The following is a 21,968-nucleotide window of genomic DNA, read 5'->3' on the forward strand; positions in this document are numbered from 1 at the left end:
CAGTGAGCACTGACAGGCAGGCAGCAGAACCTGAGAGACCAGGCCCAAGTGAGACAGTGCAGAGACCAGGCCCAAGTGTTACATTGCAGACACCAGGCCCAAGTGTGACAGTGCAGACACCAGGCCCAAGTGTGACAGTGCAGAGACCAGGCCCAAGTGTGACAGCGCAGACACCAGGCCCAAGTGTGACAGTGCAGAGACCAGGCCCAAGTGTGACAGCGCAGACACCAGGCCCAAGTGTGACAGCGCAGACACCAGGCCCAAGTGTGACAGTGCAGACACCAGGCCCAAGTGTGACAGTGCAGAGACCAGGCCCAAGTGTGACAGTGCAGACACCAGGCTCAAGTGTGACAGTGCAGAGACCAGGCCCAAGTGTGACAGCGCAGACACCAGGCCCAAGTGAGACAGCGCAGACACCAGGCCCAAGTGTGACAGCGCAGACACCAGGCCCAAGTGTGACAGCGCAGACACCAGGCCCAAGTGTGACAGCGCAGACACCAGGCCCAAGTGTGACAGCGCAGGCACCAGGCCCAAGTGTGACAGCGCAGACACCAGGCCCAAGTGAGACAGCGCAGACACCAGGCCCAAGTGTGACAGCGCAGACACCAGGCCCAAGTGTAACAGCGCAGACACCAGGCCCAAGTGTGACAGCGCAGGCACCAGGCCCAAGTGTGACAGCGCAGACACCAGGCCCAAGTGAGACAGCGCAGACACCAGGCCCAAGTGTGACAGTGCAGAGACCAGGCCCAAGTGTGACAGTGCAGACACCAGGCCCAAGTGAGACAGCGCAGACACCAGGCCCAAGTGTGACAGTGCAGAGACCAGGCCCAAGTGTGACAGTGCAGAGACCAGGCCCAAGTGTGACAGCGCAGACACCAGGCTCAAGTGTGACAGTGCAGACAACAGGCCCAAGTGTGACAGCGCAGACACCAGGCTCAAGTGTGACAGTGCAGAGACCAGGCCCAAGTGTGACAGCGCAGACACCAGGCTCAAGTGTGACAGCGCAGACACCAGGCTCAAGTGTGACAGTGCAGACACCAGGCCCAAGTGTAACAGCGCAGACACCAGGCCCAAGTGTGACAGCGCAGGCACCAGGCCCAAGTGTGACAGCGCAGACACCAGGCCCAAGTGAGACAGCGCAGACACCAGGCCCAAGTGTGACAGTGCAGAGACCAGGCCCAAGTGTGACAGTGCAGACACCAGGCCCAAGTGAGACAGCGCAGACACCAGGCCCAAGTGTGACAGTGCAGAGACCAGGCCCAAGTGTGACAGTGCAGAGACCAGGCCCAAGTGTGACAGCGCAGGCACCAGGCCCAAGTGTGACAGCGCAGACACCAGGCCCAAGTGTGACAGTGCAGGAGGAGATGGCTAGGTTCATGCTCACACTTTGTTCTGAAGGAAATATTATGAGCTCAGTCAATATTGTGTTTAGTTTCCGCAGAGATTAGAGACTTTAGAAGTCCCACTGAAGCTTAAGCTATACTTGAAAAGTAAGGAATATTTCATAACCTAATTTAGTAAACAATGTTTTAATGTTTAGAAACATGGTTATGCTATTCCAATTTGATATTGGATCGATCAGACTGTAAGAAGACTGTAAGGGACATTATGTTCATGTCTTCTAGCAACATTGACTAATCAACTCATATTTGCACTTTATAAATCCTCAGGTCTTTTCCGGAATATTTTAGGCCGAGCATAAAGCGGGGCAAAAAGAGAGCATTACCTGTCCCTAAGCAGAGTAAATGAAGTAAGGTGATTTCACTTAATTTTTACCTGCTACCAAAACACACTACAATTACACCATTGCCAAATGAGGAGCTTGAACTCGTACAAGCAGGGATGGGAAGACGGACCGTTTCCATTTCTGAAGACAGTGACCATGCAGAGGTAGTTTACTAAAATGATTTGAGACATTGTGGGACATTAAATGTAATGCCTCATAAATTATAGCAACCATTAATCCAGTTCTATATCCATGACCTCTTTTATGCTGTTTGCTTTGCTTTTTGCCATTATTCAAGATCTCAAAAATACTAACTCAAACATATCCAAAGATGGAGGGCCTTTCTGGAGGGTGGCTTTTACACAAGGCAACAGGTGTTTTAGCTGGTCTAACATGGTATCCTGCTGGCCAATGTCTAATTCGTTTTTTTTTTTTTTTTAAAGGTGGTAGTGGTAGAAGAAAGCTGGTGATCATTCATCCAGAGGCAGAGGGATACTCTGCAAAAACATTAAGGTCTGTCTCCTCTGGAGGGAAAGAAATAATCTATATTGTGCCACTCCAGGAGTCATTAGACACCTCTCCTCTGGCTCCTGACTCGCCTCACTTTTCAAAAAAGATGACATGCTATCAATGTATGCTATCAATGAGGTGATGCCACAGCAAATGGAGAAATATTTGCTGTCAGTCTTGCACAAGGGGGCCCTGCTCCTGCATTCCTGAGGGAGTGGTGCTACAACTTTCTCTGTGCAGGAGAAGTTAACTTCAGTTGTCTGAGCAAAGAGGATGTAATGGATCTGGAATCTTCTCTCCCCATCTGTAGGGTAAGTAATAATTTGTTGAGTGTGTGTCAGGTTAATATCATATTTATATTTATACTTAACCATCTCTCTTCCACTCTTGAATTTTGCAGGTTGAAGATGCTGCAGATACAGAATCTCTAATGATGTTGGCTGATGAAATTGTTAGTTGTGGGTACACTAGACAGATTGTAGAATTAAAAATAATCTTGACTGTTTTTCTACCCCCTCTTCCTACCACAATGACCATTTGGAGTTCCCAAAGTGATCAAGGCCTGTAGGCCAAAATGTTTGTACTTTGGGGGTCAATGAATTGTCACACCTTTAGTACAGTGGGGGACGTGTAATAATCTGATTGGTCAGTTTGAATGTCTCACATTTGGGTTTTAGTCGCATGGTCAGGGAAAGGATAAAAGAAGATTGAAACTGTTGCTCTGTCTCTTTGATGCTCTGGCTCTCTTCTTCTCTGGGTCCCTTTCTTGGGTCTCTCGCTCTTTACCTCCTCCTCCTCTCTCTCTCTCTCTCTCTCTCTGGTAACATTTTTCATATATGCTGGGTACAATTAATAATATAAGTTATCATCATCTCATACATCTATTTTGTAACTATGTAAAGTGTAACCATAACCATATTTTGTCATTAAACCTTTTCAATTACAACTAATGTGCTAACTAGTTTTGATTTGGTATTGACTTTGAAGTGCTACATATTGCAATACAATATCGTCACTCTCTATAGCAATGCTCTCCCACAAATATTAAGCTATTGTAACTGAGCTTATTTCCGTCGTTGGTATAAGTGGCAGTGGGTGGAATAGACAAGAAATGTGCAGTTTTCTACCATCTTGCTAATAACGTTTCTTTAGTCATTCGGCAGTCTTGCAGCCTGAACCACAGCAGGAATCCACCCTTACAACATCAATCATGAACGGAAAGCAAGCATCATTTGGTGAGGTTTTTATTTATATATATATATATATATATATATATATGAAGAGTTTGGTTCCAAAACGCGATAAATCCATTTTGATTAATTTGAGTAAAAATGTGTTTTCTTTACCAAGAATGTGGCAAGATGAAAACCACTATTTTCTGTTTCAAACTTTCACATAGCATCTTTAGGTTATAATAACAAAAAAATATTCAAATCCAGATTTTGATTTTCAAAGATTTATTATAAAAACGGATCATTTTTTCCCCAAAATGCAATAAATTCATGACACTTTTTTTTCAAAATGCAATTAATCCATTGAATCATTATAAAAGTTATTTTTCATATTGAAACTGTTGAAAATACACAACAAAATAAGTTGATCTACATATGACAGCCTCTGAACTCGGTCAATATCTTATTACAGGCACTGGACTAAAAATACATTCAATCAGCCATCGCTAGGAAATACCTCCTGAACTTTTTTGACGGCGATCATCTGTAAAATGGCTTGGTCCTGCTCGGTTTTCGTTGACTTTGAGTAAAACAATTGAAAGTTTTTCAAAAGATCCCCTGGGGTCAACGTGTCAGCGTGACTGAAGTTTGATGCTGTCGTGTGAGAACAAGCAACAGCCGGCATTTTTCCTCCTCCCGCGTGCCTCGTCTTCTTAATCTCCTCACGTAAATGATTAGATTTCGATAGCTTACGTTTCTTCCCTACCGCAGAAACCACCACAGGTTCATCAATGCCGTCAAAATTATAAAAAAAATGTGTTTGATTGTTGATCAAAAAGTACAAAGTAGATAGGAAAACCTAGGATGCCGGGTATATTCAGAGCGCCGCCGTTACTGTTTACAATGCGTGGAATGGTGCGCTGTGATTGGTTGAGCGGATTTATCGTATTCTGCAGAAAAAGGAGACTGGCGTTTGTCGTGGTTTGGAAAGAAAGGGAGAAAACATGACAGAATAACACGGCGGATATCGCATTTTACGTAAAATTTAAAATTGACTTTTCAATACCGACCCTATACAATACTGATTTTTGCGGGAACTCTTTTTTTTTTTAAATGGCGTTTATCGCGTTTTGGAACCAAACTCTTCATATATATATATAATATTTATTTATTTGTTGTCATTTGTTTGTGTTTTTAAAACAGTTTGTCTTTTTTTTTAAAGGGCTATTGTCTTACACTCTACAACAGGGGTGGGCAAACTACGGCCCGCGGGCCACATACGGCCCGTTAGGCTGTTTAATCCGGCCCGTCGAGTATTTAAAAAATTGTCTAAAGATCGCATTCATTTTGCCTTTTTCTTGCAATACTTTGCGTTATATATATATATTGCGTTGCATATATTTGACAATCGGAATATCAGATATTTCATGCCATAGCTAGCAAATGTAAAAAAGGAAAAATGACATAAAAGCAGATCATCATTCATTCAGCGCTGTTGTGGCTGCGGTGTGTCACGTAACAAGCTAGACGCGTCACCATGGAAACCAAACAGACAGCAACTTAAGCGCACAGACTTGGTGCACGTTAATGTTTATTTCTTTTTTTGAAAACTCACAGAGAAAAAAAAGTTCGGTAACCCCTTGCACATGTTTAGTTTTTCCTTTGATTTGTCTGCTATTTAGTTTTGCTACTCTGGATTTGTGGATGTATCCTCCTTTATCGCCCGGCTTTCGACTAACGTTACGCTCCCCTGTCTGCCATGTACAGAACCCGGTTTTGTTCATTAAATGTTCTGATCTGCCTTTGCTTTTTATGTTTTATTTTATTATACTTAAAATAAATTTGTATAATCGTTTATTTCGTTTTTTTCCCCACAAATGTATGACTTTTGGAAGTGCAAATTGATTGCCATTCAGTTTTAATAAAGTTGAATTAACGTAACCTTCTGTCATTTTTACTCTTCTAAGTGTACACTTACGTGTTTTGTTTCTAATTTACGGTTAGGCCCATTAAATAATAATAAGGATAAACAATATTTAAAAAGTATAGGCTATAATTATAAAACATCTAATTAAAAATTAACCTCAAACCATAACATGCTAAATGGGGGATATCTAGCATAAAAAAAATGTATTGTCAGAATGTCGTCTCTCAGTTGTTGAATTTCGCGCAGACGTTGCCACAACGTAAATGTGTTTGCTCAGCCCGATCTCATGAAAGTTCGAATACCACGAATTGTATTTGTGAAATTCTTATGAAGTTGTGAAGTTCTTATGAAACGCAGTTTTCGCGTGCATATGATACGCACTTAAAGGGATAGTTCGCCCAAAAATTAAAATACGGTCATCATTTACTCACCCTCAAGTTGTTTCAAACCTGTATGAATTTCTTTTTTCTGCTGAACACAAAAGAATATATTTTGAAAAATGTCGGTAACCAAACAGTTGATGGACCCCATTGACTTCCATAGTATTTTTTTTTTTTTTCTACTATGGAAGTAAATGGGGTCCATCAACTGTTTGGTTACTGACATTTTTCAAAATATCTTTCAAATTATTTCAAATATTTTTTAGAAATTGCACTCCGCACCCCTAATCCTAACTAATGGGTTTACAGTGCGCAGCATATGCACGCAAAAAATATATTTTTTTGCCGTATAAATGGTACGAGAAATGTAATCCGTGGTATATATACGCACTTTCATGAGATCGTGTTTCATAATCTGCTACTGGGCCGGCCCTCTGTCAAATTTTAAAACCCAGTGTGGCCCTTGAGCCAAAAAGTTTGCCCACCCCTGCTCTACAACAAGACTGATTCCATTTCTGCAGCAGCTTCAGAGTGGCATGCAATTGTATGGCCTGGTGGATCAATTGAGTAAAAACTCTGAATTATGCAAACCACTGTTTGTTCCGGGAAAGATAACAAAAGTATTTAAAATATTTTATTGTTTCAATTCCAGTACTATTTTCTTTATTTTTTGAACAAAAAGTAAACAAATAAAATGTTTGTGTAAATGTGTAGTTCCTTATTGAGCTATACTATTGAGAAATTGGATGTACAAGTCTCGACCATCAGAAATTCTTTGATCCAATTATACATTCTCCCTCCTACCCCCATACTTTCCAGTTTCAGTAGAAACCCTTCTCTCCATATTGTAAGCCTGTTTTAATGTCAAAAAACACTATCACAAACACTTTATTTATCAACGCCTTTCTAATATCAGACTCCAAGCAAACTACTGGGTCCATCGTTCCTCATCCCCCCCCCTAAATCCACTCTGATTTAGAGATAACTTCTCTTTTTCCAAATAATACATTAACCTGTCTGTAATCATTTGTTCCATTATTTTACATACATGGGAAGTAAGTGCTATTGGTCTATAATTAGTTGGAATACTATGATCCTTCCCTGGCTTCCTTATGGGAATAACTATTGCCTCTTTCCAGCTCTTAGGTAACACTCCTTCCATCCATATCCTGTTTACAAACTCCAATATTACACTCAATGCCTTTTCACTTTCACTTTTTTATCATACTATAACTTACTCCATCTTGCCCAGTTGCAGATTCTTTCACTCTTTTTAATGCTCTCTTCAATTCAGCCATTTCAAATGGAACATCTAATACACTGTCCAAAACTTCCCTTCTGTCTTTCACTGTCGGATTTCTTTTTAACTTCTCTTCTCTTATTCTCTTCCTCTCTTCACACAAGTTTCTGAAAGAGTTAACCTTAATAAACTCATCTCAAACATTATTGTCTTCTCTTCATCTGTTACTTCTAACTCCTCTCCCATTTTAAGCACAGGTAAAACAAATTCCTTACGTATTCCTCTCATCTCTTCTACTGGAGTACTTTGCCCTATTTCATTACAGAATGATCTCCAAAACTCCCCTTTTGTCTTTCTTACCACTCTCCTTACCATTGCTTGAGTCACTTTATATTTAACTAAATTTGAGTTCTCTTCAATTTCCTAAATGCTTTCCTTTTATTTCTTATGGCTTCATTGCAATCTTAATTCCACCAAGGAACCATTTTCGACTTCCTAATTCCTTTACCCTTTGGGATACATTTCTCTGCTGCCCCTTTAATTATTGCAATGATCCTATCATTTAAAGCATTAATACTATTTCCTTCTGTTCTGTCCACCATACTCAGTTCCTCCTCACTTTCTCTCATAAATTCTGCCCAGTTAACCTTTTCATATATCCATCTCCCTGTAGCTCCCTTCTTTTTCCCTTCTCTTCTTCCACTCCCCATAACAGTGATTCACGAGTTCACACTTACATATAATTTGAAGGGGTAAAGTTTAATGCGTATTTGGCGTGCTGTCCGGAGGGAGGGCTCCGAGCTCGGAGTTCGGCCCGAACCCAGAGTACTCCCCCCGTATGTAAGTGTTTAGGACTAGAAGCGTGGAGAAGGGGTGGTGGAGGGATGCTGCAAAAACTGTCAATGAAATGAGGTGAGACTGCTGAGTATATATACACCTCTTACCATCGATTGCTGAGTGCTCTCCACCTGTGTTAATTATCTGAACGTGCTCCTCCCGAACCTTGTTAATAAAACATCATTTATTAGCAGGTAATGATCGCTACCCATTGTGCAATTCTTCAAAATCTCCCATTCCGTTATTCCTCCTAACACTCCTGATACCAATGTTAAATCTAATGCAGACTCTAACCCAGAAGAGACATTTATCCTCGTTCCACCCCCATCATTGAGACAAACTAATTTTCTCACATCTATTAACTCTTCTACTACCTGCCCATTTATATCCACTACTTTCCCACCCCACAGTGTATTATGTGCATTAAAATCTCCACACCAGATAACTCTTTCATCATCTTGTCCTTCAATTTTTTCCAATTCATTCAATCCTAATCTCTTGCATGGGTTATACAAATTTATTATCACATACTTCTTCCCTTGATCCCATACTTCAACCACTACATACTCACTTGTTTTCCCTATTCCTACTTTCCTATATGGAATACCTACTCTAATAAAAGTCACACATCCTCCTCCATTACCTTCTTCTCTATCCCTTCTCACTGCAGAATATCCTTTCGGTACAAAATCAAGTTCAGGTTTAAGCCAAGATTCCTGTATAGAAATCACATCCGGTTTCTCTTTCATTTGGTTAACATATCCTTTGAACTCCAAACCATTAGCCAATAGCCAATAGGCTCCTTGCATTCCACTGCAGTATTAATATCCAGATTGTTTCCTGACTTTGCTGAGACTCCAAAGTTAGACCATCTCTAACTTTCTCCCATGTGAGTCCTTTTGCACCTAGAAATCTTTCCGCTGCCTTTACAATTATTTGAATCTTCTCTGTTCTTTTATCTGTTTGAGCTGTACAATTAATAACTTCTGCCATAATCAACACAAAATTCTTCTTGCTCACCACTAACACCGTCACTTCTTCCACCCTTATTTGATCTCTCGGCTTACTTACATTTTGCCCCTCTTTACTGTCATCTTCTAGCTTCTCCTTGCTCTTTCGTTCCACTAGTTTCACTGCTTCAGCATATGTCATATTATTTTTATTCTTCTCATTCTGCACTTCTACTGCTTTCTTCCTTACTGCGCAGCCCCCATATGCAACATTGTGCGCACCCCCACAGTTTCAGCACTTTACCGCCGCACCTTCCTCACATCTCCCATAGTCATGTTCGCCTCCACATCTCGCACATCTCTTTTTTGCCTTGCACACTTTTGCAATATGTCCATATCTTTGGCAATTATAGCATCTCAATGGCGCCTTCACATAAGCTCTTACTGGGAAACTTATATATCCAATTCTAACCCTCTCTGGTAACATTTCCTCTTCAAACTGATAAACTATCCACTCTACTTCCATCTTTGTTTGTTTTCAATCGTCTGACTTCTACTTTCCCTCCCTCAATATTTTTCTTTAACTCTTCCACTGATACCTCTAACTGAACTCCAGAAATTACTCCACTTACCCACGTCTTTTCACCTACTGGCTTGTAACTCACTACCTCTTGTTTACACACCTTTTTGACTCTCATTATTTTCCCCCTTTGCTCCTCATTAACACATATCATCAACAATGCTCCATCCTGCAATACCTTTGCACTTTTTTATCTCACCTATCAACCTTTTTAACTCAATCGTCAAAGCTATGGGACTCAACCCTATCATTCCATGACCCTCTTTAAACCTAACTATTAACTTAAACTCATCCCTTCTCCTTTATATCCACTCTTCTTCACTACTTTCCCATTAACTACTTGCTGTCCCTTCTTTATTTTAATTTTTCCTTTTCCTTGTCCCTACCATTGTGAATGCTCTCCTCTCCTCTACATTTTCCCCACCTACCTCCATCCCATCTCCTTCTCCTTCCTCTGAATGCTCTATGCATTCCTTTGTCTCTGGATTCGAGATCTAGTCATCTCTCTCTCTCAACGTAAAAATCCTGTTGATTGATTTTGATGTTTGTTAATTTCAAACTCTGCGCGTTCCTCCCTTCCTCCCTCCCTTCCTCCCTTCCTCCCTCCCTTCCTCCCTCCCTTCCTCCCTCCCTTCCTCCCTCCCTTCCTCCCTTCCTCCCTCCCTCCCTTCCTCCCTTCCTCCCTTCCTCCCTTCCTCCCTTCCTCCCTCCCTTCCTTCCTCCCTTCCTTCCTCCCTTCCTTCCTCCCTTCCTCCCTTCCTCCCTTCCTCCCTTCCTCCCTTCCTCCCTTCCTCCCTTCCTCCCTTCCTCCCTTCCTCCCTTCCTCCCTTCCTCCCTTCCTCCCTTGGACCAGCATGGCGGTTGGCAAACCAACTAAAGGTGCATTTTCCGCCACCTACTGGGTCGGAGTATGGAGGACTACTTGGTTTAATACACTTGAATACACCTTCAATTAGGCTATATCTTTTTTACCAGTTTTGTATCCTTTATAAATTTTAATAATTTCTCGTGTATTTCATCATTTGTTCCTTCTCCTAATATTTCCTTGAGTGAATAATTGCTTACACCCATATCCTTTAGTGACTGAACTAATTCAAGTCTTTCTCTATTGTATGCTATACAATCTAGTAATATATGCTTTACTGTTTCAGGATATCCACATTTATCGCAATTACCAGTTTCATGTTTACCTATTTTATGTAGACTTTGGTTTAGTGAAGTATGCCCAATACGTAATCTTGTAATTATCACATCCTTTTTCCTGTTATTTGTAGTTGTTTTTTCCACCCCCACATTTCTTTGTATACTATACATGTGTCTTCCTCTTATTTCATTATCCCATATCCTCTGCCTCTTTTTCACTTCAGTCCCGATCAGCCCCTTAATTTCTGCTTTACTCATCTGTACTCTGATGTTGATCTCAGGATCTTTCAACGACTCCTTTGCCAGTTTATCAGCTTCCTCATTTCCCTTTACTCCAACATGGGCTGGAACCCACAAAAAAACTCACCTTTACGCCTAAGTGCTTTATGTTATATAGTTTCTGTAATGTTTCATTTAAAATATCTTGTCTTGCTAAAGATTTTCCACTTTCTAAACTCTGCAGAGCTGATAGTGAGTCTGTACATATCACACTACTGTTAGGCTGCTTTTCTTCTATCCATTGTAAAGCCAATAACATGGCTATCAGTTCTGTTGTAAAAAACAAATATATGATCTGTTGCTCTTTTTGATATTTTAATATTGTACTGAGGAATATATATTGCTGCAGCGGCTCTACCTGTTTTCGGATCTTTTGATCCATCTGTAAATATTTGAGTCATGTTGTTATATGCTTGAATAATGTATTGTTGAGCGATTACTTTTGATGGCAAATTTGGTTCATTCTTATGCATCTCGTTATGTATGAATAGATCTATATCTGGCAATGGGAATAACCATGGGGGTATAGATGAAATTGCAACAGACGGAACTACCTCTATCTCTGTTATACCTGTTTCCAGTGCCTCCTCATTTGTTACCCAGCCAAAACTCTTTATATTTCCATACTCATACTCCCAACAGTTTTCCAGTACCTTTTTAACTGGATGCCTGTCCTTTTACATTAATCCAGTATCTCATCCTTAACTTTCTCCTACGAACTTCTAATGGCATTTCTCCCATCTCTACTTGAATAGATGGTACTGGAGATGTTCTAAATGCACCACAGCTAATCCTTAGAGCTTGAGTCTGAATTACCTCAATCTTTTTGAGCCATGTTTCTGATGCAGCGCAGTATATCAGACTACCATAATCTATTGCCGGTCTTATTAATGAGCTATATATACTTCTTAAAGACTGTCTACTCGCACCCCACTCTACCCCGGCCAAGCACCTCATTACATTTATTCCTTTTTTACATTTATCTCTTAGCTTTTGAATGTGAATACCAAATGTTAATTTAGAGTCCATCCACATACCTAAAAATCTTAACATTTTAACTTGTTCCAATTCATGACCATACATTTTTATACTTTACTATTTTTCCTCCTTTTTTAAAAACAAATGACCTGCGTTTTTGCAATTGAAAACCAGAAACCCCACTCATTTGCCCAATTTTCTACCTTATTTACTGCTCCCTGCAGACTTTTTACTACAAATATTTAATTTCTTCCCTTTTTCCATAGTGCACCATCATCTGCGTACAGTGACCTCCCTATTCCTGTGTCAATTTGTGTATATATATCATTAATCATAATGTTAAAAAGTATTGGACTACACACACTACCTTGGGGAGTTCCATTGTCTATTGTATATATTTGTGAATATGTTGTCCAAATTCTAACTTGTATTGTCCTATTCAATAAGAAATCCTTGATCCAATCATACATCCTTCCAGTATTTCCCATTTTATCAAGTTTCATTAACAAACCCTCTTTCCATAACATATCGTATGCTTTCTCAATATCGAAGAACACTCCAACTACTACCTCTTTATTTACTTGAGCCTTCCTTATTTCTGCCTCCAGACTAACTACAGAATCCATAATGCTACGCCCCTTCCTAAAACCACTCTGGAATTGTGAAAATAACCCATTTTTCTCAATAAAATATACTAACCTTGACATTACCATTCTCTCCATTAGCTTACATAGGTTAGATGTCAGAGCTATTGGCCTATAGCTGCTTGGTTGAGCTTTGTCTTTCCCTGGCTTGCCGATTGGTACTATGACCCCATGTTTCCACTCAGAAGGAAGTTTCCCTGTTTCCCATACTCTATTAAACAATCCTAGAATTGTATTTAATGATGTTTCTGATACATTTTTTTATCAATTCTACACGAATGTCATCCTTTCCTGGAGAAGTTTTCCTTACCCCTGAGAGTGCTCTCTTCATTTCATACATTGTAAACGCTGCCTCTATTACATATAATTCTTCTTCTGCTACTTCCCCTTTTTATTATAAACATGGAGTGCTACTAGTGACCCCTAGTGGCTAGGATGAACATAGCTCCCAGAAAAGATAGTATGCCTTGTAACAGGCTGTGACTGTTACAAGACACACCTGGGAACAATCATGAACTAATCAACAAGAAAAACTACAAAGGACTACAAAACATGGCACAGAACAGGAAATAACATAAAAGTCCACACAAGACAAGGGGAAAACAAGACAGGAATTATGACAACCGCATTACCAAACCGGAAGTCCTCAGCATCTACAACCTTTAACATAAGTGTTTCATTCAACACTTACAGTAAAGCAATCATGTGTTTTAAAGAATAAACTTAACTAGCCTATGTGCACATGTAGTAGCACAGACAGCTATAAAGTGTGTTCTATTAGCACAATGTGTTATGCACAATTAAAAATTTGAAAATACAAACAGGATCATTGCATTTTGGATGTTTAACTATTAAACTTGTTGATATTGGGCTGCTAACCCACTAGCAAGTGAAGTTAATAGATGAAGGCCTTGCATGAACAATGTAGTTAACTCACTAAGAGTTTTACCTGTATGTGCAGATCGCTGATCTTTTCCCTTCCCATGTGGTTTCCTATTTTTCTGAATAGAAGGAGGAGGTCTGCCCCTTCCCAGTGACCAGCATTTTTCCTCTTTATGGCCTATTTTCTGGAAAATTTACAGGAACTGCAAAATCTGCTTTATTTGCCATAGGGTTGATTGCTACGTTCTCTCTTATGCTTGTACACCATGCGTTCTGGTACATGACTCTGAGCTATTACAGTGCTACATCACCTTAAGAACTGAAATAGGCACACTTTCGTGGACAGTTGCACATGCATTTTCTGAACTAAACGTTTCATATTCATTAGAGTAAGGCCTAGTCCACACGGACACGGGTATTTTTATAACCGGAGTTTTTCCTCCTGCGTTTACAAAAAAAAAATCCCGTCCACACATGCTCGGTTTAAAAGAAATCTCCGCCTACATGAAAACGCAAAAACACGCTATCAAGCGCTGTCAAGAGCATGCCACACCAGCAGGCGGCGATCGTAAAGCCACGTTGGCCAATCAGAAGCCTGAATCAGAAGCAAAAACCCCGGTTTTACTGTCTACACGACAACACTGCAACCGGCGTTTCTGAAAATCCTCACCCTGGCAGGGGTTTTCAAAAATGTTCGGTTTCAGTGACCTGATACTGCGTTTCCGTGTGGACGAACGGCCGAACCGCGTAAAAAAAGTCACGGTTATAAAAATACCCGTGTCCATGTGGACAAGGCCTATGTCACCTCCTCTAAGAAGTGAACATGCTTTTTAGTCCCATCGCTCTTAAGCGTTTCTGGACACATGGACTTTTTAACATTTAGCTTAGCCTTGAGATCTGCAATGATCTCCTTGTGATGTTTACCCTTTCAGTCAGGGCTTACTGCTCCGCTAGTAATTTATCCAACTGTGTTTGAAGATCGTGAATCTTTGCCTCACACATTTGTGCCTCTGCATTTTTAGAATGCACTTTTTCACATTTAGCACTCATAAGTGAAGACAGAAATTTTGTTAACTCATGGTAGCCATTTTTAACTCATGTAGTTTAAAGCCTCAATTATTTCACCACGTTTTGATTTATTTTCATGTCTACCATGAAATGTGTGTGCCAATATGCGAGCATTATATAATCTGAATTGAGTTTTTGGTAAGTATTTGCTGTTCAAGATAGGCATAACTTTTTTTGCTCCATTCACTCCGTCACTGTTATCAGAAATTTTCCCTTCTATCCCTGAGGAGATCTTAAACAGTTCTTGGATTGTGCAGTAATGGTACTATTGAAGCTATTTAAAACCTTCTAATTTCTGTTTTATTCAATTCATTTAAATGGAGACTTTTCCTATCATACAATTAAACAATGAAAACAGACTTATCCAGTTCGTGGTCAGAAGGTCAGCTTTAATCCATTCAAAGAATCAACTCTGAAAACAACTCATCATTTTGACGACAGATCGACGTAGATTTCAGAAAACTCACTGCAAGGGATCCCGCATTTCGGCTCAATCTGTAAGGGTGGATTTCCCTTACACACATTTTGGCCAGGCCTTGATCACTATCAGCACCTCTGCCTTTAGGAATTACAAATGGTCCTTGGGGTAAGAAAGAGCGAGGTTCAAACAGTAAAAGCAAATGTCTTTGTTCATTTTCAAATATCTTTGATTATTTTCAATCTTACACCTGCAAAATACTGCCACCTGGCTGTGTCACCCATGTCTCCCATCAAGGGCCTATAAGTTCTTGGCCGCTCTTGCTGCCAAGGCTTACAGCGCCGCTAGACTGGCCGTCTCCACCCTGCACACCATGGCCCTCCTGCAAGTCTACCAGGCCAAGTCACTCCAAGAGCTGCAAAAGGGTAGTTCTGACCCAGGGTTGATGCAGGAGCTGCGTACAGGGACAGACCTCGCCCTCCGGGTGACGAAAGTCACTGCGCACACCCCTAGGTAGACGATGTCCACGCTTGTGGTCCAGGAACACCATCTCTGGCTGAACCTGGCCAAGATGAAAGGAACTTTCAACATTTACATTCACAAACAGCTAATATTACACACGGCATGAAAGGGAATACTGAAAACCATAATAGGGGCACTTTAATAACTGTTTAACCCGAATGTTCTGTTCGGGTCTCTCAGACCCCAGCTATAAAACATGATTAAATGCAATAGATGTATGGCATGCATTCAGTTTCTGTCTGGTGTTGAGGTTACAGTTGACAAAAACTACTTTACTAAATCCCAAATAAGTGTACACACAGATTGCGGTAGAGAGGATGCGGGCCTACGGCAGAGCACCGGGAGTGGTGAAAGCGGAATTCAGATCTGTTCATGAGAAGGTTGCGATTCTACGGAGAAAGCAGCAACTACGAGAGCAACAGGAGTTCAGCAGAGTGTATATACGGTCGGCGAAGTCTCATACTGAGAGACTGATCGAAACAAACTTTAAGACGCTTCTTAAGGAAATCCCGGGGGGATCAGAGTTCTATGTCGCTGGAAATGGACGATTACGGAGGAAAGAACAGCCGCGAGTAGACGGACATGGGAGACAACGCCACACGGATACCCCGTGAAATGCTGCTCATTCCTCTTTAGACTCTCTAACTCTGGCACATTGGAACATTAACGGTTGGACTGACCTGAATAGAGGTTTGCGATCTACAATTCTAACAGCACTTGCACCTGATCTGATTGCTCTAAATGAAACGCACTTAATGGGAGATTCAGTAATACATTTAGAGGGTTATGTATGGTTTGGGCAGAATAGGATGACACATATTAAAGCACCAAGAGGCTCGGGTGGAGTAGGTATATTTGTTAAATCATGTCTTTTTAGAGAATATGCAATAGAAATAGTTGACAAAACAGTTGATGGGATTATAGGGATCTGTTTTACGCACAGACATTCTGATTATGGTTTTGCTGTGTATTCCTGTTATTTACCACCCGAGACATCTTTTTGGGGCAGGGATGCATCCACTTTTTTTGCTCATTTATCAAGTCAGATGTATTTATTTTCAAATTTGGATGCAATTTATGTTGTCGGTGACTTCAATAGTCGAATTGGTGACAAGTTGGACTATGTGAAAGAGGTGGACAATATCCCTATGCGTATTGCAATTGATGACTATGTGAATCGTCATGGCGAGGCCTTTTTGGAATTTCTAGTAGACGCTAAAATGTGTGTTTTAAATGGCCGGGTAAGCCCCCTTTGTGATAACTTTACTTCGATTTCAACCAAAGGGAAGGCGGTTGTAGACTATATAGTTATACCCTTTGATTGCCTTGAAACCTGTCTTGACTTTAAAGTTATATCTCCATCCCAACTCATCTCTGATTGTCAATGTTACGACTTGATCAGTGACAGGTGTCATGTTCCAGACCATTCATTATTATTACTTGAATTAAGTGTACGGCAACAAATTGGTTTTAACATAGAAGAGAGCAATCAGGAGGCTTATAAAAGGTCTACCTGCAAGTTAGGTAGGCATGATCTAAAGCGACCCTCAGAGAAATTAACTAAAGGTATAATGGAATTAGTTGACAAATTGCAAGTAGCACAAAATAAACAAGATGTCATAGATAATTGGTATAGTAGGGTATGTAATTTGTTGTATGATGAATTAGGAGGAGTAGAAATAAGACCAAAGTCATCTCACAAAATTCACAGGTTAAATAAACCTTTCTGGAATGAAGAGCTTAAAAATTTGTGGAAGTTGATGCGTAAAGCAGAGCATATTTATCTGAAATGTAAAGGTGGAAAAGAATTAAAACAACACTGTAGAGCTGAATTTAAATTGAGACAAAATCAGTTTGACAAAAGGTTAAGATATTTTAAAAGACAGTATAATAAGGGTTGTATTTTACAACTAGAGGATATGCATGCTTCCAACCCGCAACGATTTTGGGATCAGATTAGAAAACTCGGGCCCAAAAGATATAATAAAATACCACTTGAAATATATGATAATAAGGGTCAAATAGTTTCAGATGTCTCACAGGTATTGCAGGAATGGGAAAAGTGTTTTTCAGATTTGTTTTCGGGTAATCAGGAAAAGGATTGCTTTGATTCAGTTTTTCTAAATGAAATTTGTCTTTTTAATTGTAAGTTAGAAAGAGAAGCATCTCACTCTGACCATGAAAATGTGTTAAACGCAGATATTAACGAGGAGGAGGTGCAAAAAGCTATTGATGCCCTGAAAGTGGGAAAGGCTTCTGGTATTGATATGTTGACAAATGAAATATTGAAATGTCCGTTATTTAAAGATCTCCTTTTTATTTTATTTAAATTTTGTTTTGAAAATGGGCTCATTCCTTCTACGTGGTACAAGTCGATTATTAGTCCAATACCAAAATCTATAAAAAATGACCCCAGAGTACCAGCTAATTACCGGGGAATTAGCTTATTGAGTACAACATACAAATTATATACATCTATTCTTAATAACAGGCTCATGGCCTACCTGGAAGAAAATGATCGTTTAGTAGAGGAGCAGAACGGTTTCAGAAAGGCAAGAGCTTGTGTGGATCATGTATTTTCTATCACTACGGTAGTTAGAAATAGATTAATACAAGACAAGCCATCATTTGTTTGTTATATTGATTTTCAAAAAGCTTTTGACTCTGTAAACAGAGATTTATTATTTTATTGTCTTTCAAGAGAAGGGCTAGAGGGAAGGTTTTATTGGGCCTTACAATCATTGTATAAAGATCCTCAAGCTTGTGTTAAAGTCAATGAGTACTATTCAGAGTGGTTCCCTACACCACAAGGGGTTAAACAGGGGGACTGTCTCTCCCCTACCCTGTTTGCCATATTTATTAATAATTTGGCACAGGAAATAAAAGCTCTTGGATTGGGTATAAATTATGATGGGGATAACACATTAGACATATTACTTTATGCAGATGACATAATCTTGGTGGCGGAAAATGAAGAACATCTTCAGAAGATGTTAGAGTGTGCCGAAAAATGGTGTGGGAAGTGGAGACTTAGAGTTAACCATAGTAAAACACAGATTATGCATTTTAGAAAATCTGGGCATAGAAGAAGTAAGTTTCAATTTTATTTTTGGGGTCACAAGTTGGATTATGTAGAACATTATAAATATCTGGGCTTTATTTTGGATGAGTATTTGAATTATAAGTATGGTATAGGTACATTGGCCGAATCTGCTAGTAGAGCGCTTGGGGGTGTAATAGCAAAAACAAAACAGTTGGGAAACCTGGGATATGCTACCTATTCCAAATTATTTCAGGCCTGTGTTTGCCCTGTCATGGACTATATGGCAGGAATATGGGGCTCAAAAATAAATGTGAGAGGAGAGATGGTACAAAATAGAGCAATACGTTATTTTTTAGGAGTCCATAAATTTACCCCAATCTTAGCAATAACGGGTGACATGGGTTGGGAACCAAGTGAAGTAAGATGTAAAGGTAGTATGATGGCTTTATGGAATAGATTGGTGAAAATGCCTGAGAACCGAGTTGCTAAGAAAATATTCAACTGGGATGTGTCTGTAAAGGGTGCATGCATGGGCATGTGAAGTACAGGACATATTTACACAAATTGGAGCTCTTGACCTTTTTCAAAATATAAATACAGTACATATACTTGCTATAAAGGAAGTTTTATTAGATATACATAAAAGAAAATGGTCACAAGATATATATCTTAAACCAAAATTAAGAACATATAGAATAATAAAGAGTTGTTTTGGAAATGAAAAATATGTATGTGCTCCCCTATCAAAAAAACAGAGATCATTGTGTGCTCAGCTCCGCTCTGGAGTTTTGCCCCTGCACCTGGAAACAGGACGTTACAGGGGAGTGCCAGAGGAAGAAAGAATCTGTGATTATTGTAATATTGATATATAGAATGAGTTTCATTTTATGTTTTACTGCCCTTTATACCATGAGATGCGGTTGAAGCTGTTTAAAAAGTGTAAAACTACAGATTTGATGTGGTTGAATGATGCGGATAGACTAAAGTGGTTTTTTGATTATAAGATATTCGCCCTTGCTGATTATTTAGAAAAAGCCTGGGCAAAGAGAACAAAAAATACATTTAGGTGAGAAACTAAATCTGTAATTCTTTATTTTATTATTATTATTTTATTTTATTTTTGTTTATTTATTTATTTTTTCTCACTTTTATGTACTACTTTATTTATTTATGCATGTGTTGACCTACTGTGAAGTATGTTACCATCTACAGGAAGTGAATGCTATAATTGAAAGTGATTTGTGGTGTCTTATAATCCCGAAAGGGATGGGTCCTATTTGGACATGACACAATAATAAAATTCATTCATTCATTCATTCATTCATTCATTCATTCACAGACACACAAAACCAACTCAATGTAAAGTCAGACACAAAGGATATGGGATGTGCTTTTGCAACTGTGCAAAGGTAAGTCTGAAATACATATTTTAGTGGGATGTTTGAGGGATGAGGCTTATGCAACAGTGCAAAGGTGAATAATGGGCTCTCTCTCAAAATACAACCGTTTGAGTGTCTTGAGCTCCTACTGACAGCCCTCGAAGTGATTTTTTCAAACCCGCAGTTCCGACCTTCCGATACTGCATGATGTTCGAAGCTTCAAACGGCCCACTCGAGAGATCAGTTATGCGAACACAAGGATCTGGTGCTCAGGCACCTTAGCTAGCTGGGATTTTGGATCAAACTTCCTCCCAAAACCTGATTAATTTCCATTGCCTTGAATTGAGGACTGTATTAATCAGGTGGGAAGCGCTAAATTTGTTAGCAAGTTTGATCTACTAAAAGGTTACTGGCAAGTGCCTTTAACTGAAAGAGCTCATGAAATTTCTGCTTTCATTTTACCATCAGGATTATTTTTGTACAAGGTTATGAGTTTCGGATTGCGTAATTCTCCCGCAACTTTCCAGCGTTTAATGAATCGAGTTATTTCTGGTTTGAGGGGATGTGCTGTTACTTAGATGACGTCAGTGTGTATAGTCAAACTTGGGATGATCACATAGTTCAAATGAGAGCACTATTTGATCCATTGGTGAAGGCAAATTTGACTGTTAATTTGTTAAAAGGCCACAGTAGTTTACTTGGGGAAAGTGGTTGGGCAAGGCCAAGTGCGCCCTGTCCGTGCAAAAGTAGAAGCGACTGATAACCTCCCTATGCCTACCACTAAGAAAGAACTTCTGCGATTTCTTGGAATGGTGGAATTTTTCTACAGTGGTGCCCCCCCTGACAAATTTATTGCAAAAATAGACTTTTGTTGGACTTGTTGTCAGCAAGCATTCGAAAAATTGAAAATGCTTCTTACAGAGGATCCTGTTTTGAAAGCTCCGAAATTTGACCAAGCGTTTCGGTTGCAAGTGGATGCCAGCAATGTGGGTGCTGGTGCCGTTCTGTAACAGATGGAATTGATCATCCGGTTGGATTCTTTTCTAAAAAGTTTAATTCTTACCAACTTAAAGGTAGGGTAGGTAATCCTTTTTCTAAAAAAAAAACATTCCAAATTTGTTTAAACTGTCTTTATATACCAATACATAATTAAAATGTAAGTACTCTGAAAAAGAGAATATAAAAATCAAGTGACTGTAGACCTTTTAATCTGCAATAAACACAGCTCATTATTTCCATTCACTCCCACCCCCTCCCTTCTGAGCTCCTTCCAAAGCCACGCCCCCAAAACACATGAACGCGCGACGCCAAACGCTCAGGCTCAGCTGGAAGACGCATTTATTACCTGAGACGAGTGGAGAGGAAGGAGCGCAGGACATACAGTGACATCATGTCAGAATCACATGTAATAAAATACCTAACTTTATCACTATGAATATAAACAAATAAGATTTCTTTTAGCACTCACTATAAAGCTAGCATATCGATAATGGTAAAGTTTCATTCGGTAACGAGCTATATTTATAAGGCAAAACTAAAAACAGGTTGCATTGATACACGTTTTTCCATTACCATCAGTTACACTGTGATGAAGGTGAATTTCGTGTAAGATTCATAACATATACGGTGTTTTGCATGTAAGAGTTTCCATGATGAAAACATTGTTGACTCTAATGAAGACTAACGTACACTCCGAGTCCGGAGACAAGTACCGCATCGTCGGTTCGAGGTGCTTTGAGCTGAATATTTCCGGGAACGGTGACATGTGATGAGTGCACGCAGGGCAGCGCGCGCAGTGGGGCTCGGGCACGAGACATGAAGGCATCTGATTGGTTCTTTACATTCGCACCGAATGGCAGTGATTGGTCAGAGTTTTTACTGTCCTGCAGCTGCTACAGAGGTCTGATTTTTTGCATTCCTTTTTCTAAACACATAATGTATTGACTACTCTCAGGATGGAAGGACCATTTCACCCAGTATAAAAAAAAAGTGTTTCTGAACAGGATTACCTACCCTACCTTTAATTATTCTGTGATTGAAAAGGAAGCGCTTGCTCTGATTTGGGCTTTGCAATACTTTGAAGTGTATGTGGGTTTGTCTGAGGGACCTCTGGTGGTTTTTACTGATCACAACTCTTTAGTTTTTCTTCACTCGTTATATAACCCTAACCAGATGTTAATGAGGTGTGCTTATTTTTACAGGGGTACCTGTTAGATATTTGCCATATTAAAGGGATTTCACTTTTTTGATTTGATTTTGATTTCACATGATTTCACTTTTTTAACTTTAG

The sequence above is a fragment of the Scardinius erythrophthalmus genome, assembly GCF_964197995.2.
Source record: "Scardinius erythrophthalmus genome assembly, chromosome: 24".
Taxonomy (NCBI): Eukaryota; Metazoa; Chordata; class Actinopteri; order Cypriniformes; family Leuciscidae; genus Scardinius; species Scardinius erythrophthalmus.